This window comes from Podarcis filfolensis (assembly GCF_964270895.1).
Source record: "Podarcis filfolensis genome assembly, chromosome: 3".
Lineage (NCBI taxonomy): Eukaryota > Metazoa > Chordata > Lepidosauria > Squamata > Lacertidae > Podarcis > Podarcis filfolensis.
Genome location: NC_139606.1, coordinates 31,609,941 through 31,628,291, shown reverse-complemented (window position 1 = coordinate 31,628,291; position 18,351 = coordinate 31,609,941). Strand labels below are relative to the sequence as shown.

At 43.4% G+C, this 18,351-nt stretch overlaps 1 long non-coding RNA gene across 1 annotated transcript; it reads right to left on the bottom strand.

Annotated features, from left to right (window-relative positions):
- Positions 1–306: 306 nt before the first annotated feature.
- LOC310759863 lies at positions 307–11,761 on the bottom strand. Its single transcript, XR_014546586.1, has 3 exons — positions 11,695–11,761; positions 9,132–9,238; positions 307–383 (listed from the first exon to the last, which is right to left on the bottom strand). It is a non-coding gene; the product is annotated as an uncharacterized lncRNA (long non-coding RNA).
- Between the last annotated feature and the right edge of the window lie 6,590 nt (positions 11,762–18,351).

Here is an 18,351-nt window from a genome sequence, read left to right as displayed (position 1 = left end):
TCATCTCGCTTTATTGGCCAAGGGAGCTGGCGTACAGCTTCCAGGTCATGTGGGCAGCATGACTAAGCCACTTCTGGCGAACCAGACCAGTGCATGGAAATGCCGTTTACCTTCCCGCCAGAGCAGTACCTATTTATCTACTTGCAGTTTGACATGCTTTCGAACTGCTAGGTTGGCAGGAGCAGGGACCGAGCAACGGGAGCTCACCCCATTGTGGGGATTCGAACCGCCGACCTTCTGATCAGCAAGTCCTAGGGTCTGTGGTTTAACCCACAGTGCCACCCGCGTCCCCAATATGCTGGGGGTATACTTAGTCTATTATTGCTATTGGTGTTGTTTGATCTTCTGATTTATATACCTCTTCATAGCCAGAAGCTACCAAGCTGTGTACAATAAAAAACAACAACCTATACAACCATTTCTACAATTAGTATTTCATAAAATTATTGGATCACACTCTTTCAAAGCCTTCTTTAAAGGGAAAAAAAATGAATATTCAGTAGCAAGCCACAATTCAATTGTCTAGCCTGCAATCCAATAGCCTTTCACAATGTGACTTACTTCTGAGTAGGCATGTACAGGATTTCACTGTTAATTGCTATACTTTTGCTTTTACAGAGCCACTTGGACAGAAGTATGCCAATGTGGGATTTCATTATTCAACAGCATATTTTTTTAAAAAAGTTATTTGATAATAAAAATGGTTTTATTCAAAGCCATTTATCACAATAGAAATAATAGTGAAAATTACAGATGATTAGGATAAAAGGATGCTTGAGATACGAAGGAAGTAGAAGAGAAGAAAAGACACCAAATGAGAAGCTATTATCAGTGGATGAAAAGGTTGAAGGGGGAGATGCTTCCTGGTTGGGAAGGAGAAAGGAAGAGAAAGGAAGTGTTAAAGAAAGCTTCAGCATTAAATAAGTACTTTCCTTCAGTCTCTGCTTGAAATGAAAACAGCAAATGGATGCTCTGTGCTTCAGGGCACAAGGGGGGAAAATGAGAGGTCAGATGGCAGGAAAATTTGAAGTCACTTCACAGTGTCTAACTATATTTAATCACAGACATTTGCTTAAGTAGCATGAATAATAATAAAAAATTGGTCTTTAATTGGAAAGTATGTAAAGTTTCTAAAGAGCAACCCCTCCCCCCCCCACACACAAAACTACTATGTCCACTTTAAGGCCTGTCTTAAAATTTCCACTTTGCTTTTAAAACTATATGAAACTGCTGTAAGGCATCATCCAGAGTTTTTGAGTTAAGTGCCATCAGTATGCTGAGGACGCTTGGCTCTATTTCTCCTGGTCTTCTAAATCAGGTGATGCTATGAGAGTGCCTGGAATTGGTAATGGACTGGGGAAGGTCCAATACAAGGAATCTGAATGCTGCCAAGATGGAAGTGCTATGGGTAGTTGGTCCTTATGTAGAGGGAGATGGTGCTGAACCTGTTCGAGGGGGAGGGGGTCTACACTCTCCACAAATCACAGCCTAGGGGTACTCCTATAACCAGTCACTAGAAGAGACTACCCAGCATTTGTGAAAGTAAGTGCCTTTTACCAGCTACAGCTAGTTCTCCAGCTGCGGTCACTTCTCAACAAAGATAGTTTGGCCACGGCAGTGATCTATGTTCCTGTAATGTGTTATATATGGGACAGTCAGGGACTGCCTAGATGAGGAGAAATGGCAGGAGGCTACAGCCGGGAAACCACCAAAGAAGCATCAGAGGAGGAAGGTTCCGAGCCAGGAGATTGGTGGTAGGATACAGAAGACAGCTCAGATGATGAAAGAGGGGCAGATGGGTTGGAGGCCGAGCAAGCAACAGGTCTGAGTGAGAAAGAAGCGGCTGAGGAGGAAGAACTAAGGCTATGACAGATCCACAGAAACCTGCCAGTTCCACTGTTTTCCTCTCCCCTCCTACTCTGCCCCCCAAGAAGGAGGAGGGTGTTACATGTAGCAGAGCAAAAGGCACAGAGAGACCCTCCTTGAAGGAGTTTGTTGGGAAGGAGTTTGCTGTGGAGGAGCCTTAGGTCCTGAGCTCAGATCCTCGGTCCTGGCAACTGCTTCTTCAGGCTAGTCCTGCCCGTGGAGTTCTGTTTGTAGTTTGTCTCTTTGAATAAATAGTCAACTTTACTGCTCGTCTCTGAGTCCCTGTGCTGACCCACAGCTGAACCAGCCCTGACTGGGACTGCACTTTATAGGTGGTCTGAATGCTTCAGTTAATATGGAACAAAACTGCCAGAATTTTAACTGTCATGGCTTGCTTTGCTCATACGACACCTCCTTTTTCTAAGAGTGTTAATGGCTACCTATTCAGTTCTGGGCCAGATTCAAGGTGCTGTTGCATGCCTGCAAAACCTCAAATTGACTGGGACGCAGATACCTATTAACATATAGGGATGTGGGAAAGATCCGATTCAGTTTGCATTTCAATGTGAATTACCAGCTCCCAAAACAGTGTGCTACAAAACGTTTGTTTGTTTGTTGTTGTTGTTTTCACATTTTTGGCACAGCTCTTTAAATAAACTGAGTATAAACTAGGTTGGGGCATGGCAGAATTAAGTGTAGCCTTGCAGCAGTGGAGGTGTCTGCCCCCTCAGAAAAGAAAATCAATGAAAAGTTCACTAATGGCAAACCTAAATTGGAAAGGATAATCAAATGGAGAATGGAGGAACAGTCACTAGGCAAGGTACCTGAGGGAAGATCTGGGAGTTGTAATGGATGATCAAGTAAATATGAATTGACAATGTGAAGCGGTTGCAAAACTGACTAATGTTTTATTGAGCTGTCCTAGCAGCTGCCTCCTGTGTAAAACAAATGAGGTAATTATTCCATTAATCCTGACAATAGTTTGACCTTATTGAGAAACCCACATTCAGTTTTGGACAGAGCAATTAAAACAAAAAGATAATTGTAGGGAGTTAAATGGAAGGCAAGAGAGAGAGAGAGAGAGAGAGAGAGAGAGAGAGAGAGAGGCTTAGAATGAGGAATGCAGACAATCGCCGAGCTGAGCATGGTAAATAAATTAAGAAAACAGGATAGTTGTTTGTGTGTGCTGAAAGAGGGGGTAAGAAAGAATTGTTTGGATTTGTCTGAGACGTAAAAGAGGAAAGTCATGAACTTTTGAGCTCTTCGTGGAATTTACAGCATGCAACACAAAAATCGCTACATAATCCAATATCTGTACAATATAAAAATAAAAACAATTATTGAAATAGTATTGTAATAACAAATTACATAATGAAATGCAGATGTTTGTAACAGCAGCAGCATAAAAAATAAAAAGTGAGAAAATCAGCAGCAAGTGTGCTCATTGGTACAAAGTGCATGCTTTGATGGCTATAGAAACACATAAGGACCTAAGAAGAGCTTGCTAAATCAGGCCAATGGCTCCTCTAGTTACAGGCATTGGCAAACTCGGCCCTCCCAATGTTTTGGGACTGCAACTCCCATCATCCCTGACCACTGGTCCCGTTAGTTAGGGATGATGGGAGTTGTAGTCCCAAAAATCTGGAGGGCCGAGTTTGCCTATGCCTGCTCTAGTTCATCATTCTGCTCTCAAAGTAGCCAACCAGATGTCTATATGAAGCCTGCAAGCAGGACTGGAGTACAATATTATTCTGCCCACTTGCAATTTCCAGGAACTGGTATTCAGCAGTAGACGAAGAGCATAGTCATCATGGCCAGTAGCCATTGATGTCTTTCATGATTTGGACTCAAACTCCTTTAAAGCCGTCCAAGCTGGTGGGAGCCATTTCCACAGTTTAACTATATGACAAAGTATTGGGGGCGGGAAGACAGGGACAGATCTTATTGGTGCTGAGCAGGAGGCAATTTTTCTGAGAAAACACATTTCCCTTCCCCCTTAATCCCATCAATAGAAATACTTCATATATTTGCTATCGTGTTTGTGTGTGGTGCTTTGTCCTCCACCCACCCACCATGGTCCACAATGATGCCAGGCCCAGAGTAATGGGGAGGATGTAGGGATCAGGTGGCACTGTGGTCTAAACCACTGAGCCTCTTGGGCTTGCCAATCGAAAGGTTGATAGTTCGAATCCGCTCAACAGTGGTGAGCTCCCATTTCCCTGTCCCAGCTTCTGCCAACCCAGCAATTCGAAAGCACACCAGTGCAAGTAGATAAATAGGTACCGCTGTGGCAGGAAGGTAAACAGCGTTTCTGTGCGCTCTGGCACTTGTTACGGTGTTCCGTTGTGCCAGAAGCGGTTTAGTCATGCTGGCCACATGACCCGGAAAGCTGTCTGTGGAAAACGCTGGCTCCCCTGGCCTGAAGCAAAATGAGCGCCGCACCCCATAGTTGCCTTTGACTGGATGTAACCATCCAGGAGTCTTTTACCTTTACCTTATTGTGGAGGATGCAAAATGGTGGCAAGGTAAACAAAACAGAGCAGCACCTTAGGGAAAAGGAAAAAAGCTGTGCTATTGCCACTGCTAAATGGAAGTCAGATCCCTGAGAAAATGTTGGAGAATTTATCCTCTTCCCTGGAGAAATTCATTGAAAATACCCCTTCAGTTTCTCTGTTCATAACTAGGATTTTGAGAAGCTATTTGCACCCTAACCAGAACCTAAATGTGATGCTTTAAATACACGATTTGATTGCTGACCTATAGCAGTCATAATGCTGCATACTTTGACCACTGCAGCCCCTAACACACAAATTTTCAATGACTTCTCCTGAGGAAGCTGTTTTTTTAAGAAAATGAGGAAGAACGAGGAAAAAACCAGACAAATAAATAGTTTCCATTTTCTCTCTGCCTTGCTTCATTGGAAAGAGCAGGCTAAAAGGAAGCCAGCTGTGTGAATTCTAGTGGCAGGTGAATCAATGCTCTAGCACTCTGTAGGTCCCTGCCAATTGCTGTGATATTGATTGACTCCTAATCAATTGCTACTATGTGACTGCTGCATAATCAGCGAGTGTAAACAACATGTGTGTGGAGATATCTGGGACAAGGGAGGCGAGCGCAGCAGGGGGCGAGAGGAGATATGAACCAAGCCTCACATAGCCTATAATTAAACGCAGCACAGTGCCCGTTAAAACAGGAAAGCACAATGGATATGAGGGTTACTGGGAAAAAGGTGGGCGGGGAATAAATTATCCAAACAGCTGTATGCATGTCTACTCAGAAGTAATTTAACAGGGTTCGCTCCTAGGTAAGTGTCTGAAGAATTGAAGCCTAAAAGTCCCAAGGGGGCTGCAGTCCTAAGCATCCTTTTGCCATGACATACATAACAGTGGGGCCTACCTTAGAGTAAACAGCATATGTACAAGCTGCTTTTTAGAGGGGTCTTCTGATACCTCTCTTGTACCCTGACCTGAAATTCTACCACACCTCCAAATTCCAGAATGTGCACACAGATTCATACAAACGCATCCATGGCAATGGGTCAAAGCAGCAGCTATTTGAATGAATTTTTGTTTTTATTTTTTGCTGGCGTCTGGATTTAGATCGGCCCGTAATCTTTGGACTTCACTGTATGGGTTTTTGTTTGTTTGTTTGGAGTGATTTTTTATGTTACTGAAGAAGGGTGTGGTTTGATATGGACTTGTCTTGAAGTTAGTGTGTTCCAGGGAAAGGAAACCTTCATTATGTCAAAATCGGCATTCTTTTTTTTGGGGGGGGTGCTCTCTCAGGAACTGTGGGTCGACAGGGCTGAAGTCAAATATATTTGGAGTGGGGTAGGGGGTAGCACTTTCCTCTCTGTGTCTCTCCTTCTCCTTCTTTCTCCCCTCTGTTCGCTCACTCTTTCCCGTTTTTTTTTCTCTGTTTGTGAAGCAGAGGGGGCAAGGTCTATGATATAACCAGTGTCAGCATCGCCCTTGAGCCAGTACCACCAACTGGACTCATCCACTTCAGCCCCGACTGGGCTAGGCAAGCTGGGTAGCACTTCCAGAGACCACCTTCTGCACAGGAACAGGTCAAAGTGCTGTGGACTCACAGCTTAGAGTTGTGAGCACCGGATTCACTCCCACAAGAAGACAGTCGTTGCACAGCAGAGTATAGCAGAGTCTAGCAGAGCATAAACGACTCGGAGAGCAGCTCTGTAGAATATCTTCTTTATTCTATCTACAACTATACAAACTATATACAGAGCTAAATGGGTCTTTGCATAAAGAAATGCTGAACCGCACTGAGTGTCTGCAGCTACTCCTAGCAGCAACCTTATCTATACACACGATCTCTAACACTCAGTCTCTCTCTCTCCGACACACTGACTGACTGACTGACTGACTGACTGACTGACTGACTCTTTGATGTTAGGCTGGAGTGGAATAAGTAGAGAGCAGAACACCGCCCCTTCCTCTCTGGAAAATCACCAGACTCATCAGGAGATTCTTGGATATGGGAGGGGTGAAATCTCCTCAACCAGCACCCCTTCTCTCCCCTGTATAACTCTGCTCACTTCTGCCCCCCGCCTCCATCCTACCATCTCAGGGATGGCAGGCTCACTCCCATCCCTCACTTGACCTTGGCTAGACACACAGTATCCCTGGCCTAAATCTTGGAAGCTACAACAAGGTGAACGTCAGGGGATATCAACTAGGAGCAGTGGTGCAGCATAGGTTGCTGGCACCCAGAGTGGACAAGCTGCTTATGCCACCAGAATGTTCCCCCAGCCCCGAGCCAAACAGGGCTGCGTCACCTGCCTGCCTGTGCAGGGGGGAGCCCAGCCGCCAGCCAGGACCCTTGGAGGATGAATCCCCCCCAACGCCAACAGAAAGGATATAAAAAGAAAATTTTTGGATGTGGCTCACACCCCAACTCTTATCCCAGATTCTTTTTTTAAAAACACCAAACTTTGCCATTCTCCACTGTCTCCCACCCAGGAAGGGCACAGTTTCATGCTAGATTTCACACTCCAGGGCATGAAACCAGTGCTGGATTTACATATACACTAAACAAGCTATAGCTTAGGGCCCCAGTCTCTTGGGGGCCCCAAAAAAAATTAAAGGAAAAAAAGTGAATGTACATTTCCAAAATATAAGATAAAAAACAAATAAAAATAAAACCTACATACAGCAACAGTGTGTTGTGTTGTGTTGTGTTGTGTTGTGTTGTGTTGACTCCTATGATGTATCCTGCTCCCTAAAATATCACCGGTTTGCTCATTTCTATATACAGTGGTACTGTACCTTGGTTCTCAAACTTAATCCGTTCCGGAAGTCTGTTCCAAAACCAAAGCGTTCCAAAACCAAGGCATGCTTTCCCATAGAAAGTAATGCAAAATGGATTAATACATTCCAGACCTTTAGAAACAACCCCCTAAGACAGCAATTTGTTGTTGACAAAGGACAGCTGGACATATAAAGGGCCCCATTACCTTCAGTAGCTTAGGGTCTCATCAAACCTAAATCCAGCCCTGCACGAAACTACTGCTCCAGACTTCTGGAAGTCTCACTCTGGACGTAGCCTAGAGAAAAATATGACAGCCCCCTACCCAAGAAAAACAACAACAAAATGACACAAAAGTGATGACCCCACCCCATCCCCCGGTTATAACCCAAAGATGCAATTATCCTTTTGGGCCACTTCTGGCAGCAATGATATTCACTATCCTAGGGGGACTTGCCTTATGTCCTCAACTACCCAGCAAAAATGGAAGGCCTCCTGGGGAACTGCAGGGACTTAGGCAGATGGAATTGAGCCTCAGTAGAGCTTATTCCTGCTGTTGTAATATCACGAGCTTAATGTTCCTAGGTATTATGCAAAATAAAAAAAAAAAAATACCAGCTCCATGGAATATGTATGTAAAGCTTTGCTCTACTTTATTTTTGTGGCTTATACTATAGCAGAAACTCAATTTTGCAGGTGCTGTAATGACGAAAGACCAAAAACTGCAAAAAGAAAACAAAAACCACCCTCTGTGCAAACAGTATATAAAGTATAATATAAATTTCCCTGCAAAATAAATGGAGTCTGATGTGCAAAAAAAATAAAAAGTAGGGAAATGTTCTGATAGCTACAGTTAAGATTTCAATATTTTCTTTTCCCCTCACTTTCTTCTGCACATAAAATCTGGGAACAGTAAGCAAAGAGAGGTTATCTGCCAGAGGCAAACATTCAATTTGCTCTAGTTTGTGAATCATTTCAACTGTAAAGAACTGCTGTTTAGCTATCCCCCCTGCTGAATGCTTTCAGAGACAGATGAAATTGAGCAAACTACCATTTCTGCAGTCGAAGAGGTGCGCCTGTGTCTTACTGCTTTCAGTGGGAGACCTGGCATTTGATGATCTTTGATCCTTCATGCCATGACAGCTAACATAAAGAGAAATGTGTGAATTTGGCAGAGAACATAACAATGCAGATGTAGGATGAGCTGACAAATGAAAATTTGGTTCAATGTGTCAGAGCACAGTGAAGAGAAGAACAAAACCAAAGGTGGCCCAATCATCCACTTGTCTTCCTCTGGTTGTATGAATCTTGCTTCTGAGATGCAGTTGCAGATCTTCCCAACTGGAACTTTTCTTTCGAAAAGTGTGGACAGTGGCTCACCTGGCTCTGACTAGTTTCTAAGTGGAAAGGTGATAGATAGATGATAGATGATAGATGATAGATGATAGATGATAGATGATAGATGATAGATGATAGATGATAGAGATAGATAGATAGATAGATAGATGATAGATAGATAGATGATAGATAGATAGATAGATAGATAGATGATAAATAGATGATAGATAGATAGATAGATGATAGATAGATGATAGGTAAAGGTAAAGGGACCCCTGACCATTAGGTCCAGTCGTGACCGACTCTGGGGTTGTGGCGCTCATCTCGCTTTATTGGCTGAGGGAGCCGGCGTACAGCTTCCGGGTCATGTGGCCAGCATGACTAAGCCACTTTTGGTGAACCAGAGCAGCCCACAGAAACGCTGTTTACCTTCCCACCGGAGCGGTACGTATTTATCTACTTGCACTTTGATGTGCTTTTGAACTGCTAGGTTGGCAGGATCTGGGACAGAGGAACAGGAGCTCACTCCGTCATGGGGATTCGAACCACCGACCTTCTGATCAGCAAGTCCTAGGCTCTGTGGTTTAACCCACAGCGCCACCCGCGTCCCTTAGATAGATGATAGATAGATATTTAGTCTTCCCATGTGGAAAGTTCCTTACCTTGGTAGTTTTCCTTGGCTTCTTTTGCAGCTGGAGGGTTTTACCTGTCATGGCAGCTCTCCCCGCTGTGAATAACAAATTCTTCCCTTCCTCCACTTACTTGAATCCTTTTTAGCCAATGTGATAAAACAGCAGGGGATAAAATGTTTTTAGTAAATAACTAAGATTAGTTTGTCAATTAAGTACAAGAATACTTTATCCACAGCTCCCAAACTCGTGGGCAGATCAGACTGTTGTTATCTTGCCCATTTAATTCTCCTCTGGATTTTGCAATGCTCATTTTTTAAAAAAGGAAAGTACAGAAAATGTGTTTATAGATGTAAACTCTGAGGTAACATTTAGTTATAAATGCTTCTTTTGGGACACAGTGCATTCAGAAATGTGTATATTGAGATAAGATATGCTCAAAATGCAAACTGACATCTGAATGTGCATGTTTGTGAAGTTTTTTTAAAAAAAATGCAGATTAATTTGGATAGATGAAGGAAGAAGCATATGAATAAACACATGTGAAAATGACAGGGATAGGAAATAGTCTGAGTCATCATCCTGACTCATGTTTTCCCTCACTAGGCTGAAGTTGAGTGACAAATTGTCACAGCATATGCATATTATATTTTTCTTCAAACTGTTCCCCCCCCCCCCAACACTTGTTGGTATGAACCTTTTCCCCACACAAGAACATAAAATGAGCCTGCTGGTTTAAACCAATGGCCAGTGAGGTGAGGTTAGTGGACTAGGGGGACTAGGCAAGTCCCCTAATGTTCTGGGACAATTAGAGTATTAAAGTATTAAAGCCTGGCGCCTCCTTCCCTAAGCCTGGGCAGCTTCTGCCTGACTTAGGGAGGGAGGTGTGATGCTCCAACGGGGTCCAAGAGCCCTTCTCCATCTTCCCAAAGCCCAACTGGCTTTGGGAAGGAGGCAGGGAGTTCCCAGCATTCTCTCAGAGGTCTGGAACTGCCTTCGCAAGCCTGGGAAGCTTCTGACCGGCTTAGGAATGGAAGCACGACTCTCATGCATGCAATGTCACAACGTCACAACATCACCCTTTTCCCCCCTCCCCCCAATCGCCCTTGCCAGCTGGTGCCGCTGGCCCTGTTTCCCTACAAAAAATTCACCACTCACCACTGCCAATGCCCCACCAAGTCCAGCACCCTGCTAGCTGGAGATAAGTGCAACAGCATCTGTGATTCCCAGCAACTGGTTTTCAGAGGCATAATAACTGAATAACTGATATCCAGCGCTGAGGGCCTTCTGGCGGTTCCCTCACTGCAAAAAGCCAAGTTACAGGGAACCAGGCAGAGGGCCTTCTCGGTAGTGGCAAGTGGCACCCGCCCTGTGGAACGCCCTCCCACCAGATGTCAAAGAGAGATGTCAAAGAGAACAACAACTACCAGACTTTTAGAAGACATCTGAAGGCAGCCCTGTTTAGGGAAGCTTTTAATGTTTGATGCATTACTGTATTTTAATATTTTGTTGGAGGCCGTCCAGAGTGGCTGGAGAGGCCCGGCCAGATGGGTGGGGTATAAATGATAAAAAGTATAATTTATTATTATAATTATTATTATTATTATTATTATTATTATTATTATTATTATTAATCTGTTGTGTAATGGTGCTTAATGCCAGGTTTGGTGTCATTGTGACAATGCCTGGGGAAACCCAGCCAGATGGGTGGGGAATAGATAGATAGATGATAGATAGATAGATGATAGATAGATAGATAGATAGATAGATAGATAGATAGATAGATACATTGACAGTGGAGGGTGAACCTAGCCCTTATGGCTAGTGGTCCTCTGTGCATCATATTCTGCACCTGAGATTTGTCTGAGCCACTCAGGTGACAGAATGGAAATATCCTTTTAGACTAGGCATGAGGAGCCTGTGGCCTTCTGAAAGTAGTATTCCTTCCAAACTGGATTAAAATATAATCCATAAAATGCAATATAAAACCATCTACTCAGCAGCAATGCCGAAAAAAACAAAAAGGCCGAAAGAAAAACCATCAGTAAACCGAGCAAAACCCCAATAGGCAACAGCATTTTGCATTAGCCCCTGAAGACCATAGAGACTCCCAAGTCCATTGAAAGGGATGGGGTCTGCCCAATGTTATGCAGCACTTTGGAGTCATTGCTGGGACAGGTGCTCCCACAGTGTTAAGCTTCTGATTTCCATTTCAAGCAAGGAAAATATCCTAGCAGCCTCTATGATCAGTATCTCTTGAAAAAAAGAATCCACATTTCCCTCAACCTGCTGCAGAAGAAGTTATTTTGGGACTTCAACCTAGATAACACACCATTTTATGTCACATATTTCTTCAGTCCATAAAGGAAGAGAGTCGTGAGCATCCTATGCAAGGATGAAACTATTTGTGTCGGAAGGCAATTGTGAACTAGAACTATAAGTTTCAACTGCCCCCAAGGGAAAGACACAATAGGGGAAAGGGCTTGTTTAGAGTGTTCAGCTAGAACCAGGGACACTCAGGTTCATATTCTTAACTCTGCCATGAAGTTTATTGGGAAGCAGTTCCAACTAGCCACCATCTCTCAGCCTTACCTACCTGACACAGATGCTGTGAGGATAAAATTGGAGCAAAGGAGAAAGATGTTTGTCCATGTAGATATGAAACAAGAATCCGAGGGAGCAGCTGGTCTGGTCCCAGTGGTTTTTTTAAAAAATAAACACAGCACAGTCCCAGCTGGCAGAAGATGATTGCTTATTCTGGCCAAAATAGATAAGAGTGCAACTTTTTCGAATGAATAATGCAAAATGTAAAAATCTGCTCAACATGGGAGGACGTCAGTCAGTCTCCCTTTGTACAATTTCAAGTCAAGGGCAGGATGATAAAGTGTCCAGTTTCTCTTCTTACCTTTTGCAAATGGTAACAGCACTGCTGAATATGGGGAAAGCTTGCTGTGGGTTCCTACCTATTGGTTTTAGCGTGTGTATCCCTAACCACACTGGATAACATTTACTGACTGAATAGTAGATAACATATAGGCTGATTGTGTATATGTTAGGCCAAAGATCCTGCATTGCAGTGGGACTAGATGACCCTCGTGGTCCCTTCCAACTTTACAAACCTTTGATTCTATATGACTACCTGAGATTATGTCTCAGTTAACTCAATGGGGCTTCCATCTGAGTAGACATATATGTTGTTGTTGTTTAGTTGTTTAGTCGTGTCCGGCTCTTTGTGACCCCATGGACCAGAGCATGCCAGGCACTCCTGTCTTCCACTGCCTCCCGCAGTTTGGTCAAACTCATGCTGGTAGCTTCGAGAACACTATCCAATCATCTCGTCCTCTGTCGTCCCCTTCTCCTTGTGCCCTCCATCTTTCCCAGCATCAGGGTCTTTTCCAGGGAGTTTTCTCTTCTCATGAGGTGGCCAAAGTATTGGAGCCTCAGCTTCAGGATCTGTCCTTCCAGTGAGCACTCAGGGCTGATTTCCTTAAGAATGGATAGGTTTGATCTTCTTGCAGTCCATGGGACTCTCAAGAGTCTCCTCCAGCACCATAATTCAAAAGCATCAATTCTTCAGCGATCAGCCTTCTTGATGGTCCAGCTCTCACTTTCATGCATCACTACTGGGAAAACCATAGCTTTAACTATACGGACCTTTGTTGGCAAGGTGATGTCTCTGCTTTTTAAGATGCTGAGACATATATAGGATTGCACAGATCTGTAATCTGTGGCGTGCAGTGGGGCTACAGAGGTAAGTTGCCATCAAGCCTTATCAACTGTTTATCAACAACTAACATTGAAAGGTTTAAGCATTTAAGTTATCCTGCAAGGGTTTGGGGGAATGGATATGCATAGTGACCTCTGGAGGAGATTATAGATACACACACACACACACACACACACACACACACACACACACACACACTATGATTACAGAAAACTTGGCTCTTGAGAGTACTTGGCACTGGCATTAGAAACAATTTGTGAATTTGACCATTGCCTAGAAATAGGGAACAAAAAATAGGGATGGAGAGAAGTGTGGTTTGCTTTTAACATCAAGTTACCCAATTTACACTGCCTAAATCCATTTGCGATTCAAAACACAATTGTCCTTTGCACCTCTCTGAATTTTGCAATGCAGCTCTCCAACCAGAAAAAGAAGTGTGTATTAGGGAAAGTGTGCCTAAAAATGCATTTATTGGTGAAAATAGCATCCCCAAAAAAGTATTGTAATGTGGGAAATTCCTTCAGGGGGAATGTGTGCATTATGCAAGACAGCATACAAAAATGTTTGCATTAGGAGAAATGCACACAAAGAGACTGAAACATTTATATGGTGACATTTATATATTTTTAAAAAATTCAAATTGGTGCTGGAATGTGGCAAACTGAATTTAAGGCTGGAAACATTAGAAGCTGAGAGAAAGTGAAATTGACAGATTCACCCATCCCTAATGAAATGGAAGCATGACAGAGCTATAAATGGTTATGCTGTAGTTGTGAAAAAGAATCTGCATCAGTCAGAAGCATCAATTAACAGCACAGCTGAAAGCTTGGAGAGCTTTAGATATGCAGTTAGATATTCCTTTTTCAGACTTGCAAAACTTTATAAGCCATCAAACAGAACGCAACCCATGAGCTATGACCTGTCAGGTGCTTGCAACTTTGGTTTTTCAAACGGCAGGGCTTATAGGAAGTAATTCAAGTCTTTCATACAGGGTTGGCCATCTATGTTTGGCTTGCTGAACAAGTTGTACAAGTCTGCCATATTGCATTTGGAAATATTCACCAACTTATGAAATAGAACCAGACAACCCTTCTCCTAGCATGCATACCTGAGCCGCTGGAACTGGGTATATTAATTCCGTACTTGAGAGTATGGATGAATGAATCAGTCTATTTCCAGACTAGGTTACTTTTGTCTGCACTCTCAGAACTTTGACCTTAAAATAAACGTTTTGGGGTGGGGAGATGGTGGCTGCAGCTGGTGAGGGGTAAGCCCCCATTCCTGAATTAATGATGAGTGGGTATGAATAAGATAAAAAAGAAACTTCACTAATCTCCATTCATTATTCATGGCTTTTGTTTTGCAGCACATGAAAATTAAACTGAAATACAGATCACCAGTTGTTGTTTTTAATTTCTTACAAAATGATTGCATGCCACAATCCACACACACCCTCCAACATTGCTCCAATGAAAATAGGAACGTCCCATTGCATAGTAATAATTTTACTATTTATACCCCACACATCTGACTAGGTTGTCCTGCCACTCTGGGCAGCTTCCGACACACACACACACACACACACACACACACACACACACATATATATAACACTATAAAACAGTAAACGTTTAAAAAACTTCCCTATACAGGGCTATCTTCAGATGGCTGAGGAGTCAGATTCCCACCAACATTTCTCCAGTGAAAATAGGGACGTCCTCAGGAAAAGCAGGACTTTCAGGGATAAAATTAGCAACCGGGGTGGCTTCTGTAAATCAGGGGCTGTCCCTGGGAAATAGGAACATTTGGACGGTCTGTCCACATTCACCGTCAGAGGCAAGAAGAAGAAGAAGAAGAGTTTGGATTTGATATCCCGCCTTTCACTCCCTTTAAGGAGTCTCAAAGTGGCTAACATTCTCCTTTCCCTTCCTCCCCCACAACAAACACTCTGTGAGGTGAGTGGGGTGAGAGACTTCAGAGAAGTGTGACTAGCCCAAGGTCACCCAGCAGCTGCAGGTGGAGAAACATCTGAATACTGCTTGCAGGGAATCACAAGGGAGGAGACTGCTGTTACACTCAGGTCCTGCCTTTGGGAAGCCCAAAGGCATCTGGTGGGCCACTGTGCGAACAGGATGCAGGACGAGACGAGCCTTTGAGCTGGGCTGTATGCTTTGCTGTTTGCCCAGCACCATCTACTCCTCAATAAGGGTTGGCCAATGGTTGGAAAGGAGTTGGGGAAGGTTCTAATAAACCTTATGGAGATCCTCTAGGACACTGTTTCCCAAACTTGGGCCTCCAGCTGTTTTTGGACTACAACTTTCATCCTCCCTAGCTACCGGGAGCAGTGGTCAAAGATGGTGGGAGTTGGAGTACAAAAACAGCTGGAGACCCAAGTTTGGGAAACACTGCTGTAAGGGGAAAATGCACACCTGCACATGTAGGCAGAAAGATGGTGCCCCAAATTAACAATTGCAAAAGATTTAGAGTGTCATGACTGGGGAGAGGGAAGAGAAACTCCTTTGAAAGCTAATAGAAACAGTTAAAACAACAGCAACTAACATCTAAGGTGGAAAATGATTATTTACCAATGGGGACAAATTGCTTTAAAGAACATTACAACAATATCTTACAACAAGCCTTTGTGATACGTGGAGGGATTATTTATTAGCATGAGCACACAATCTAGGTCGAGAACAGGGTACCCTCCAGATGTTGTTGGACAAGAATCCCCACCATCCCTGACAACTGGCAATGCTGGCCGGGGTTGATGGGAGTTGGAGTCTATCAACATTTCTTGGGCACCATGTTAGCTATTCCATATTAGCCTATAGTGTTGAAAGCCTCCTAAATCTGTCATCACAATTAGAAATGAAAAGTGAAAAGGGCTCAGATACCTTACGAGCAACAAGTTAGGATTGATGGTACGTGTGTGTGTGTGTGTTGCCATAAAATGTCTTTGTGCTCTTCCAGGGGTTTCTTTTTACATAAGTTTATTAAAAGGAAAAGCAAAGGGAACTCGCCTATGTCTTCCACATGCAATTGTATGGGCTACACAAACATTTGATGCATTTGCATCACTCCCTGGGTAAAGATGCAACATTTTAATTTTTGCACATTGCAAGAAGCGCTGAAAAGAAGACGGGGAAGTATATTTATGCACCCAATTTTGCTACTTCATTTGAAAACAGAAAGCAAGCCTACATATTACAGATCCACCCCTTTGAGCATGCACCTTTCAGTGGACTCTTATAACATTTCTCCATTTCGTAGAAGATGCCTCAAATCTAGCAACCAATTGACCAAGGCAGTCAATGTATTAGAATTTCTTGGGGTGGACATCTTTTTCTTCCAGGAAAATCCCTCCCTTCACCCTCCCAAATAAACCTTTCTGTGCACAAAATTGGGCATTTGAGCCCATGGTATTACAATCCATTATTGGCAATTATAGCTCTCCATCAGAAAGGACTTGCAACCCATTGCTGCAGAGAAAAATGAAGCTGACAGTAAAAGTGAGGCAGTGCTGGATAATATCTTTGGTATCTTTTTCTGGCTTCAAGAAAAGTCATTTCCTTGTCTCTGCTTCTGAACAGTGCAACATTACTCTTCAGCACAAGGATATAAACTGCTAAGAAAAGGGCACTATTAGCACCCATTGAATGAATCACAAACTTGCATTTGCCGGTGTGCCCGATAAGAGTGATGCCTTTGTCTCGCTTCATGTTCCACAATAGAGTTTCTCTTCAAAATAAAACAAAGCAAAACTGTAGCCATATGTGTGAATAGGTGGAGGGTGGTCTTTTTTGGGGGGGTGGGACAATGGGGTGTCCCCACATCCTGATTAAAAGGGATTTCAGTAAGGCCATCTTGCAGCTCATAGGTGGTAAATTAACATGCCCCACTTCCTTCTGGGGGGTGTGGCTGCTCATGAGCCAATTATGACTGGCGGTCAGCTTTCTCCTTAACGCCTTGAGTTGCTTCCCCCAGCAGCACTGTTGCCAGGACAGCAGCCTGGCAGCATCTCATAATTGGCTGCAGGGAACATCTTTTCCCCTACATTTGTCACCTTGTGAAGATCACTAAAGGTGAGCTGTTTTCGCATGCATTGGCTGCGGATTTTAGTAGGCATTGGCAGGTTCGTGGTGGATTAGCCAAGACTTGTGCAGGCTTCCCTGCTGAGTAGGCTGAGTTATCTTAGTGGTGAAGAAGGGTGGCTTATGAAACCACCCCTCACATCTCTCTGGCTCATAGCAAGAGAGCTGTCCTTGGGCTCTGGTGGCATTACCCTTTCCAAAGGGGTGGGAGGAAGCTGTTACCTGCCTCCTCTGTACACAGGCAAAGGTAAACACAGCTCGGTCAGTAGACTGATTCAAGAATTATCGCTAGGATGCATTCATCCATTTATTTAAAAGGAGACAACAGAACGTCTGAGCTTGTGCTTTAAGTGTTAGGGAGCCAACACAGTTAGAATGAATTGTTTGAGAGAATTTGCTGCTTGTAGCAGATCCTGCAAGTTATAATAAAAATGTGGCCCTTGATTAAACCCACAAGCTGGCTTACGTCTTGAAGAGGGCACAATTGTTTGTGTGAGGGCAAACAATTGTTTGAATGACCAGAACATTTGCTAAATTTTATTGGACGAAGCCTAGGGCAGATTGACAAAAGCTTACAGTTTTAAGCCTGGCACAAGGATACACAAGAAAATTACCCATACAGCAAACACCACCCCTCAAATTCAAATAACATTTTGCATTATCCAATGCATTTTGTTACAGGAAAGCTTTAAAATAAAGAACCTACACAGTGTACAATATTGCTTCTGCAGATGTTCTTGAGGCTCTCGTCTGACATAACTGCAAAAGAAGAAAGCAACAAAATAGTGGCATTCTGTTGAATAGAACTATTGAAGAGAAGTGACTTGCTAACAGAGAGTAAATTACATTTCTTTAAAAGGAATATGAAAAATGACAAAGGAGGGCTGCCACAGAAAGGCAGTTTTTTTGTTTATGAAGAGTAGGTATGGCATCTGAAATGGGAGTCAGCTACAGTATATGCAACAATGTTGTTGCTGTTTTCTAAATTGAGATAGAAACTTATTGGTGACACTGATGCTATGCTGGGGTTCCAACAACGAGTCATATTTTAGAATATAATGTGCTGCTAAATGAAAGTAATGGGAAGGTCCATAGCTCAGCAGTAGAGCATCTGCTTTGCATGCAGAAGGGCCTAGATTCAATTCCCAACACATGGCTTGGAGTGTTTCCTGGCTGAAACCCTGGACAGCTACTTCCAACTAGTCTAGACAATGCTGAACTAGATGGAATGGCTAGTATGGTAGGGCAGAGACACCCTCCTGGCACTATAGCACAGTGGTCACCAACCCACTTCCTGCGAGCCCTCACAAAAACCCTCATTGGTAGCCTCAGGCAACGACCCCAGACTCTGAGCTTTCATTTTTTGGAAAAAGTAAGTCTCTAGCCTTCCTAGAAAGAAAGTTATGAATCAAAATGTGCGGGTACATTTGGGTAA